General features: G+C 44.6%; 1 protein-coding gene across 6 annotated transcripts in view; it reads right to left on the reverse strand.

Moving 5' to 3' along the window:
* ATP2B1 (ATPase plasma membrane Ca2+ transporting 1) overlaps window positions 1-10264 on the reverse strand; it is a 125224-nt gene extending 114960 nt beyond the window's left edge. For 3 of the 6 annotated variants that reach the window (XR_007129348.1, XR_007129347.1, XM_047740771.1), the window contains exon 1: window positions 9863-10263. The gene's annotated coding sequence lies outside the window, so the exon portion shown is untranslated. Of the gene's footprint in view, window positions 1-9242; window positions 9574-9862 lie in introns of those variants that run through there. The other 3 variants (XM_047740773.1, XM_047740772.1, XM_047740774.1) reach the window with 3 other exon arrangements.
* Window positions 10265-11530: the final 1266 nt, after the last annotated feature.

The following is an 11530-nucleotide window of genomic DNA, read 5'->3' on the forward strand; positions in this document are numbered from 1 at the left end:
CTCAGGTCATGATCCCAGGGTTCTGGGGTCCAGCCCACATCAAGCTCTCTGCTCAGTGGGGAGTCTGCTTCTCTCTCTCTCCTTCTGCCCTCCCCGTCCCCCTACTGCTCTTGTGCTCTCTCTCTCTCTCTCTCTTAAATAAATGAATAAAAATCTTTAAAAAAGAAAAAAAAGACACACAGGCTCTAAGACACGTGGGTGTTTCTAGCAAAAGGAGTGAGGCAGCAAGAGGTCCAGAGGCAAAAGAGGATGCGGTAGGTTCCAGCATCCAATTACATATAAAAATATAGCAGAGTTTGACCCCAAAGGCAGGAGAACTGACATTTTACCCTGAATCCACTCTGCAAGCAGGGAAGGGTTGTCTGCTTGATGTTTGTTTTTCAGATACCAGACATTCAGAGAGTTTGATGCTAGGGGATCTCCTTTTCCTAGACTTTGCCATCATCTCTTTCCCCTGTGACTGACTGACCCTCCTTGTATTCAGTCCTTTACCTGCATTGTTGCCCTCTTAACTCTACAGTTCTCCACAATGGTATCAGCTGTCGGATTGTCTAAAGACCCTTGTTTGTGATTCGCTTTGTAAACAGAGAGTATTTCAAGCAGCACTCCTTTAATTTTAGGCTTAAGTAAGGAAGAATGATAGCAAAGAAACTGAAAATCTTGCATAAGCCTAGATATTAGCAGGGCAGCATGGAGTATGTGCCAACGTCATCCACATGTGTCCCCATAGGAAAAGAACATACCCTAACCCATTTCAACTTTTCCTGGTTTCACTGATTTCTGCGTTCACAGATTTCAATTTTTGCTCCTCTCAGAAATTTAAGTATGATTACTACTGCCAGCTTAAAGCAGGAGCAAGTCTTAAATTTCTTCTACAATACTCCCTTACCAACAATTAAGTCTACACAGTTAAAAAGGGTTGGAAGAACAGTCACTGGAAAATGAACGAGCTTTAGAGAGCAAGTTTTCTCAAGTGTTTTTTAATATAATAGCTTACATACTATCTATATAAATCAATTGCCTGAAGGTCTGAAATTACGACTCATGTATTATAAGCATTTAACATAACTGATAAAGTCAAGTACAGACTTTCTTTTTTTCTTTTTTCTTTCTTTCTTTTTTTTTTTTTTTAAAGATTTTATGTATTTATTTGAGAGGGAAAGAGTGAAAGAGCACAAGCAGGGGAGCAGTAGAGGAAGAAACAGGCTCCCCGCTGAGCAGGGAGCCTGGCCGGGGGCTCCATCCTAGGACGCTGGGATCATGACCTGCTCTAGGAAGGCAGATGCTTAACAATCTGAGCCACCCAGGCGCCCCTAGGCTTTCCTTTCTTGACCTAAGAAAGGCAGTTAGAAGAATAACCATATTATACTACGCTTTAAACTTTAACAGAGACCATATATCTACCCTTCTTCCTGATGCCTACAATGATCCCACACCAGGTCACGAGCAAACAGTTCATTCTCAGTTCATAGAGAAGGACTCTTTGAGAAAAATCAGAACCCTCGGCAAACATACATTTAAGAACTTAGTCCCAACAGTATTTCTATCAATAAAGAGCAAAACAAGAATATCATAGTTTAAATTTTAAACCATAATATATGCTTCAAACTATGGTGTTTCACATCATGCAACAGGCTAACGGACTACAGATCCAACAAATACGTCATAAGAACCTCCATTCCAATGAAAGAAAAGATGTCAAAGAACTAACAGAAAAATGAAACTGATCATCTTAAGATACAAATTTTACTTGTATAATGAATTTTAGCTAGTATAATGACTCATTACAATCAGAATAAAACCTAAGAGACAAATTAATTACTAAACTGAAATTAAGAAATGGAAGATTTCCTATACTCCATTCTACTGTCCTTGCAACTTTCTATGGAATACAGCTGTCTTCCAAAAGTAAAACAGGTTGTCTTATGAGTCCACCTCAGTTAAAACTGCAAAGGTTAAAAAGACTTCAGAAACTCACCAAGAAAAATTCCTCAATGTTATCTGCTTTACCTTAACAACGCAAGCCACACAATACCTAAGTCCTTAATCAATAGGCCAAAAAACGCTGACTGGACATTTGCTAGATAAAGTTCTATGTATCCCGGAGAGCCCATGTTCTTATCTCAACTCCTCTATATTATCTCCAAATGAAATTAATGACTACGACAAAAACGATTTATAATAAATGGAAGTGTACGACCCAGACTACACATACAGAGAAATTCAGACAAAAAACTTAATGAGTCATAACGGAGAAAGGTAGACTAATGCTGAGTTTCGGAGGATGCGAACACTTAGATAAACAAGATCAAGGGTCCCATCAGGTGAAAGGAAAAACATAATGAAGTCACAACAAAAGGAATGAGCAGCGTGGACACAGAAGATGGCCAGACTCCGTGACTGTCCCGCAGTGGGCAGCAGTCAGCACTAAGTTACTGCAGCACTGCTCTTAACTCCAAGGTGATTAACAGTTTGACCTATGTGAATAGCACCCCCTGGAGGTGTGCAAAGTGCTAATCCCATTAAGTAATGCAGAAAAGTGGTGATCCTGTTAGGTAATATAGAAAAGTAACAGGTGGGATAATCCAGGGAAAGGGATTCTGTGAAATGAGGGAGCAAAGCATTAAACACATTTAAACAGATTCCATCCATTATTAACATATCAAAGGATGGGAGAAGAACCAAATGGGAAAACTGCAGAAACCAGCAATCTTGGATTTTAGTTTTGCCCCTCTTCCCCTAAAGAACCCCCCCATTAATATTTCTTGAAGCCAGTGTTCTAAAACATGCTTTGGAAAATACTGAGCGATTTTATAAAAGGCCTTCAGAGCTAAGGTGCATGTTGATAAAGAGAAAAATGAGGAACCGTTAGAAGTTTTAGTGAAGAAAGGACAGCAGGAAAGCTATTTAAAAACAACAAAAAAAAAGTTCTGGCACAAATATGAAAGATAGATTAAAGCAGCAGATCTGAGCGTTCTGAGAATAAAAGACTGTGTAATTTCCTTCTGGGAGCAAGTTCACTGAGTTAGTACAGTGAACAATAAATTCACACTGTTAATAATCGAGTTATTTAAAAAGCATCTTTTAAACAATCAAATCCTTTTTCAGATCTATTTTTCAGAAAGTACAACTTTTCCTTCTAAAGTTACCAGGTCTTTACAGTAGTCATAACAGCTTATAGTTAGGCAGTATAATCTCAGATTTCACAATGTAAGCAAGCACTGGTCCATTCAAAACTATCTTTATTCTTTCCCCCAGAGGCCCAGCTGATAATAATACAAAGCAGCTATTCCAGAGGTTGGGATACCATACTGTTGGAAGTTACTGCACTTAGAAGTACCAAGTAATATTTTCACCAAAGAGTTAACTAAAAACACGGCATACTGTTTAAAATAGTTAACACTATCCTAGGAAAAATTTAATAAAAAAATGTTTCAAAAGAACACGGTGAAAAGTTTACCCATAGTGTATCTGGATCTCTCCGCCAGAAATCTTTATTAGTTTCAATTTCCATAGTCATTTGTAAATTATAACCCATGATTCCTAAATATATCCTAAAGCACAGCCAACAAGCCAAAGCTTTTGGAACAAACAACAAAAAAAAAATGTTCAACACAGTCTTTAAATGGATTTACTTTGAAATTAATTTCATCATAAAATATATTTTAAATACAATAAAGGCTATTTACTACCGTGTTATAATGAAGCAGAAACAACTATTTTAGGACTTAAATAATCCACATGTGGCATATAGTATTAGATAAAATAGTTTAAAAAGTCAAACCAGTTTACATCAACTGGACCTCAGAGTAGACTGTTATATAAATTGTTATTTAACATCTAAGTAAAAGAGCAGTAACTTCTGTTTTAATGCCCAGAAGAATAAATTATCAATTAGTTTTATATCATTAATATTCTTGAAAAATCATTAGGCACTAACCTGCTGCTTTTGAAGAACAGCTGCCTGTTAACTGAAATTGATAAGGACCACCACTTATCCACCAATTAGTGTCTTTTTAGTCTGAAGGAACATCTAAAGTTTTTCCTTCTAACAAAATGTAAGAGCCAGACTAAAGCACAAATATTCAGTTCTCCACTGACATAGGATTCATTATTTTTACCAAAATAAGTCTCTATGTTCAAGTCACTTGGAAATGGCAGACATGGGGGCATGAAAACAAAAAGAAAGAACATTCTTTAAGAGTTCACAAAGATTAATAAGTAACTTAACAAATAACCACAAACAGATCTTCTACAGGAAGACAGCAAACACAGATAACAAAAGTATTTTCAACTTACCAGGTTTACAATCGTCACAAAAACCACCAATCACAAATCAAGCATGGGTACAAGAGTCAAAAACTATTTGAAAGCACTAACTCTGTGCACAAAGTGAAATAAATCTTTACATCTCTACCACATCATATAATTTTAACCTGGTCATAAATTGAAGATGTTTCTCCAAATGCAGCCTGCTGGGCCCCACCCCAAATCTGCTGAATCAGGACTGCAGGGGCAATGCCAGAGGTCTGCCCTGTCAGTCACTCCCCCAGGTGATCCTCAGGCCCATGGATGCTGGAGAACCACTACCTTCCTGGTGAGATTTATAGAAAGCTTTTGAATTTCAGGAACTAAAAATCTCCTCCTTTGAGGACTTTGTAAACTAAATGTCATTACAAATTAACATTTCAAAAAGATTTATGGAATACATATGTTTGGCAGAAAAACAAGTGCATTAAAAAAATTATAGCTGAAATTGAAAGAAGAAACTTTTAGTACAGGCCACTTTATTTTTGACACAAGATTTAAGACAACCTCAATCATTTCAAAGACCAAGAGGTCTTTGCAAACAAAATTCCTTACTTAAAGATAATCCAATTCACAATATTAAAAATATAAGGTTTCATATGCATTCAAATTCATTTTACTTATCTGTTAATAAGTAAATCAGGGTATGAACTATTTCCATCGTGCCAAATATAAGCAATAGATTACATTTACACAGTATAAACAAACCTGTCTGTATCTGAGTATTAAATTTACTCTGGTCAGAAACCGATTTTTCATAAACCTATGTAACTTTCACAAATGCACATAAAAACATGTATAACGGAAAGAGCAATGGAATAAAAGCAAGGCACCTAGAGTCCAGTTCTGGCTAATCTAAGTGCTAGCTATGTGACCTTAGGGCCTAGACAAATCCTTTTTACTAACCTGGGGTGGATGGGGGGAAAGTACAACTCTCTTTTTACTCATCTCACAGGTCTACTTGTTGTGAGACTCAAATGAGGCAGTATATTACATATTCTGAAATATTGTAAAGAACTTTATAAAACAAAAGCATTATTACTAAACAAGCAAAATTTGAGAGACACTGTCTTTAGGAGCCTGCTGTAAAACAGACTATTACAGAAACAACGAAGAACATAAAAATTACCTTTCAAATTCAACTACATATTAGGCATTATTGTGTATTCCGTAAATTACAAATAAAATACACATGAATTCATTTCAGTTACCTGACCAATGTCCCCATTTATAAATGACATATTTCATGCATCAAGACAGATGAAATTAGATGGGCCACCACCAATTGATAACTGTCAAAACTAGTCACTAAGTATACTATTCTCTCAATTTCCATAATAAAAATTTTTAACAAAGCAACAGTGTATGTGTATGTTTATGTAAAACATTTGTAAAAGCTAAAAAATAAATCTTTTAAAGTTTTTTTTAATCTTTAAAAAAATTTTTCCCATAACCACTGAATCATTTGCCTTCAATGTTACCACAGATTCTATATATTCTAAAATAAGCTACTCGTGGTACCCTTTTATTTAATCACCTTACCTTCTAGAAAATAATATTTCCTTCCAACTGGACAAGTAAGGTCTTAATCAAGGTGCAAAATTTTAAAAAGTTTCTGCTTCCTGATATTTTTTATTCCTTTATTGTTTTGCTCATTCATTACAAAATTCAAGAATAAAAAAGTGAAAACAACCAATTTCAACTGCTTGTATATGTAACATACTTATGTAAAGTACAAAAAAAGGGGGCAAACACTTTTGTTGTTGTTAGTACATAAAAAACTGATAGTTGTAATGGGCCATTCTTCTTAAAACCTGTTTAGCTATACAACTCAGTTCCCATGATAAAAGACTGTTTCTTTCAAAATGAAGTTAAACATATCTGACAAAGGCATTTAACCCACAAATCACAGTTTCTATCAAATTATGCACAACTGTGTATAATTACTCTGCATACATCAACCTAACTGCTCAAATAATGTCCTGAACATGGGGCCATATTCCACAGACTGAAAAAGTATAAGCCACTCTTCATCTCAAGCAAATTTGTAATTCGATTTTAACTTAATACAACATCTATAACTTAATAGCTTATACCTCATAGTGATCTATGAAGAAATCGTAAGTGTTCAATTAAAACTTAAATGCAGATAGAAGGGCAATAATATCTTGTGGTCAGTAATGAAAATTGTATTTGGTATCTTGGACACATTCATCCTTGAGAGCCAAAATTTTTGTTTCTTCATGCTACATCTGTAGTCACAATTATCAGAAAGTATCCTGTGCCTAAAGAGATAATGTACCTTAAATTTTTTATTTGGGAGAAAGGGGGACAGAAGGGAGCAAGTGGGCAGGGAAGGAAATCTCACCGATTCAGCTGTCAGCTACAGCCTTTATTTTCTAAGCATTAAAAACTCCATTTATTTTTGTATGAAACTACATTTGAGAGGAGTCATATATAGAAACCACTTTTCCCAACATGGTCTTCAGTAACTTTGAATGTATGTACTCCTGCTGGAAGTCCTCAAATTTGTATCATTTAAAAACAAGTAATTATAAAACTTGCAGGAAAGCCATAAAAGGCAGGCTGTTGGAAGATGAAAAACAAACAAAAAAATTACTATAACCTTACTCAAGGTTAACAATTTTACAGATATTTTGGATGTTTCCTGCAGAATCTGTTAATAGCAAAAAAGCTCAAAAGAAACTGTAAAACCACTATCACGCTGGTAGGTACCTCGATTTGGTGGCAATCGGTAGGTTTAAATATCTATTTACAATGCAGCTATTTCCTTATTTCTTTTCAGACTACCATTACTACTATGATCATATAAGCACAAATCAAAACTAGTTTCTCACCTCATCTCAGAATTCTACATTAAATCTCAAGCTTCAATTAAAAAACCAAGATTTCCCACATAATTGCAGGAATCCCCCACTAATGCAGAAAAAAAGACAATTTCACCTTATGCTTCTAAATGGGGATGTCCTAATGATAGCCGCTGCCATAAAAATCAAGAAGGCATACTCGGAATTTTCACCGTTTTAATAAAAAAAAAAAAAATCACGAAATTTTAAATTAAAGGTGGCGCTCTGTCCTCAACTCACCCGATTGTGACTCACTTTTGCAGACTATATGGTAGGAAATAACAGTTACTTTTCAAAGATCTTTGCAGTTACACCCAAACCAAAATCAGGACAGAGTTCCACCCTTAATTACAGCAATTTAACTGTCTCATCCAAAGCAAGGTAGAAACTAAAACGCCCCCCCCCCCCCGAAATCATGGTTAAATAAGCCCATTTCACACACTAGTTTTTATAAAGATTCCTTGTAAGAAAAACGTTTCTATTTACTTCAAATTTGAACGCATCATGATGGAAAAGAACAAAAAAGGGGGGGCTGCCCAAACGAAACGCACAAGTACAAAAAGCAGATTCTCCTCCAATCCCTCTAATTCCCCCAATCCGCCTCTACCACACGCGAGGACAGGGATTCTGGAGAAGGCTGGCAGCAGGGCAGGCGGTGAAGGCCCTTTGACTCACGTGGGTCACCATCCAAAGGGTTACACACCCTCTGCTCGAGGACAGCCTCGTACAAAGCAGATCCTTAAAAGTACTTCTTATTATAAAATACACGCACGTTGAACAAGAGCTTTATTTTAAAATAAGATTGTCCCCAGGTGGGGGAGGTTAAACACAACAAAGGCTTCCATGTTGTAAGACAGTCCAGACATATGCATATACCTATACACATACGAAAAAAACACCCATATAACTAATTCATCATGAACAGCTATCGATACCAACCAACGAGCCATTAGATTATTAATAAACCCAGAAAGTAGCATGCATAACAGCCAAAGGTGACTGCTGGCTGCGCTCTAACCCCAGGGAAGGGTAAAAATACGTGTGTGGAATAGGGTCCAGCCCTCCCCAGATTCAGAGACACCCCCCCCCCAGACGTCCCTCAGGACCCCCTGCCCCCCTTCCCGCTGCACCGCGCAGGATGCGAGCACTCCCAGCGCGGCGAGTCCCGCAGAAAACTGGTGAATGAAATGCGCACGGAGTCCAACCTAGCTAGTGACCGCGGCGCAGAACCAGGGGTCGCTAACTAGCTTACCACAAGGATTCTCCAGCAGGATGGGATAAAGGGAGCACACCCCCCGCCCCCGCAACTATAATGCGGTTCCTTCTACTGACCCTTTCCAAAGAGGGAGTGGAGGACGCACGGGTTTTTTTGTTGTTGTTGTTTTTATTTTTTCCTTTTCAACTAAGTCCAAAAATCTGAATCGGAAGCAGCCCTGAACATCCTGGGGGGGCCAGGCAGGAGACACCAGGAGAGAAGCGAGGCGGCTCTCTAACTCCCGCGGAATCACCGTCCAGTGTGACAACGCATCACTCAACCAGCCCCAGCGAGGGGCCGACGAGGGGCCCCCGCCCTCAGCCAGCGAAGGGCCAGTAGGGCCGAAGTCGGGGATTAGAGGGTGACCCTCCCGGGGCTCGGAGAAAGAGTGCCGGGCACCGCTGCCCTCAAGGTCACCACACGCCGGGGCGGGGGCGGCCAGCAGCAGGATGGGCTGTGGCGCGGCCGAGGCGGCTGGAAGAAGCCGAAGAGCAACGGGTGTAGACACGAAGCCCCACGGAGCCCCGTCCCTCCGGCTCTGGGCGGGGACTCCTGGCCGGACCTGGCGCTGAGGCGCACGCCGAGGAACCCGCTCACCTTTCCGATCTCCCAGAGCGGGCGCGGCAGGAGATAACCTGCGAGGGGCGCCCCGAACGCCCGCGCCAACTTCCCGGGACTGCGCCGCAGTCCACTGAGCGCCCAGCGGTCAGGACCCCCGCCGCTACACCCAGACCTCGGCGTTCCGCCCGGCCTCCCCCGCAGGTGACCTGACCCGCCACCACCGCCGCGGGCGGGCGGCAGCCGCCACTCACCTCGCCCGGCAGCAGGAACCATTTTCCGAGGGGGGGGGAGGTAGGGGAGGCTGCGGGAGGGTCGGGGGGTGGGAGGGAGCGGTTGGGGGCAGCGGGAAGCACGGAGAATGGGGGCTCGGTCCTCTGCTCGTCCGCAGCCGACTCGCGGGGCTCGGGGCGCCACGCGGAGGTGCGGCTACACCTCGAAGATGAGGCGACCGCGGAGCCCAGAGGCTCGGCGTCCACCAGCCGGGGCTCCCTACTCACGCTGCACTGCGAGGAGGCGGCGGTGGAGGAGGCGGCGCCCAGCCCGGCCCCCGCCCAGAGCCCGGCAGCCGCCGAGTGGCCGCCCGCGTCCCCGCAGGACCCGCCTCCTCGGCTCCGCAGAGCCGCACAGGGCGCGCCGCGCTCAGCACGGGCAGCTCCGCCAGCCTCACGCCGCCGTCCGCAACAGCAGCGGCGGGCGGGGTGCAGCCCCTTTCGTGAGCACCGCAGCCTTGTCCGCTCCGGGCGGGGCCGCGGCCACCCGAGGGCGGACGGCCGAGCACGAGGGAGATGCGCAAAGCTTCTGGGCAGGGGGCCCGTTTGCACCGGGTGGCCAGCAAGATTGCCCGGGTAGGCAGGGGGAGGTGAACGCTCACCCGTTCCGGTCTGGCGCTCCCTTCTTTCCACACCCACACGCCTCCCGCTCCACGCTGGCGGCGCAGCTGCTCCCGCTGCCACTGCCGCCGCCGCCGCCGCCGAAGCTCGCGCCGGCGCTGCTGCCGCCTTGGCTGGGCGCGGTCACGTGACGCAGCCCGCGGGGAGCCTGGGGGCGGGCAAGCGCGCGCGCGCGCGCGCGCGGAGGAAGCGCGGCTGGGACAGGGACTAGGACCCGAGCGCCGTGGAGAGGGCGTTTAAGGGGAGGACCCGGCGAGCGCGTCCCCGGCTGGCGAGCGCGCAACCGGCGATTAGAACTTGCCGCCGGGTCGGGAAAGGGTGTCCGGAGTGAGGGGCGGGGGACTCACGGCTCCCCTCGCCCCTCCCTCTCTTCCTTCCCCGAGAGCCTCGGTTCGCCGCTGCCCCCGCCCCCTCCCGCTCGCTCCTTTCCTCCTGCTGCTGCCTGCGATTGGCTGAGGATCTCTGACATCCGTGTTTCCATGACGTATCGGGGCGGGGGAGGGGCGGCGGGGGAGGAGGGGGTGGCTTGGGCGCGCGGGGCGGTGACTCCGTCACTCACAGCTGCTGTTTGGGCGCGGGGCCGCGAGGGTACCGCGAGTGTGGAGGCAGGACAGCGGTGAGTGCCGCAGCCGGACGCGGGCACTCTTCACCTGAGGCCTCGCCGGAACCATCCTCAGGCCTGCGCCCCTCCAGAGCCTGGGAGCCGGGCCAGCGGGCGGGCGAGGGCGAGCGCCCCTGGCGAGGACAGGTTCAGGCTGACCCCGCGCCAGCGTACATTTGAGCGGCTCCTCGCCGCGTCTCTGTTCCACTGCGTACTGGACTCGCTGCCTGTCCCAGGTCGTGACGCACGCTCCGGACTACAGAAATGCCTCAGCTTGCTCCCTCCTTGAGAAGGAGAGCCCCCTACCCCGACGGGGGCGGGGCGCGTTTCCTGTCCGTCGGGCCCGAGACACCGGGGATCCCCGCTGCAGCGCCCAAGGGGTTAACGCTGGCGTGCCTTAGGATCCGGGCTTAAAACCCCCATGTTTTCCTTTTGGGTTTGCCTTTTCTCCCTGTACCCAGCCGTTGGCTCTTTTAGTTCACTTTGTAGCATCTCGACACTGCACCCTTCTTTCGTGTGGGTGAAAAATGAAAAAACACGGGGTAGTGTGCGGGATTTAGATGCTAAAAGGTAACCTGCTTTGCTCCAAACTAAGAGAGATTTTGCAAGTTAATAAAAAAGAAACTAACTGTAGAGACATCTACTTAGAGAATAAAATGGTTTTTCCTTCCTTCACAAACATGTACACATGGATGTAAAGATTCGTATCTTGCCTTAGATAGCGTGTCCCATCTTCCTCCAATCGCCTCTATTTGAATTAACCATCGACGCTCTTTCAGGAACCTTATTAGTGCAATTTTCAGTATCACTTAAAACAAAAAGATAAAATCTGAAGAGTCTCCTCCCTTAACTCCAGGACTGGAAAATTTAATATTTGTAACGTCTTCTTAAAAGCATACAGGCGGGGGCGCCTGGGTGGCTCAGTGGGTTAAGCCGCTGCCTTCAGCTCAGGTCATGATCTCAGGGTCCTGGGATCGAGTCCCGCATCGGGCTCTCTGCTCAGCGGGGAGCCTGCTTCCCCCTCTCTCTCTGCCTGCCTCTCCATCTA

Source organism: Lutra lutra, chromosome 8 (genome assembly GCF_902655055.1).
Source record: "Lutra lutra chromosome 8, mLutLut1.2, whole genome shotgun sequence".
NCBI lineage: Eukaryota > Metazoa > Chordata > Mammalia > Carnivora > Mustelidae > Lutra > Lutra lutra.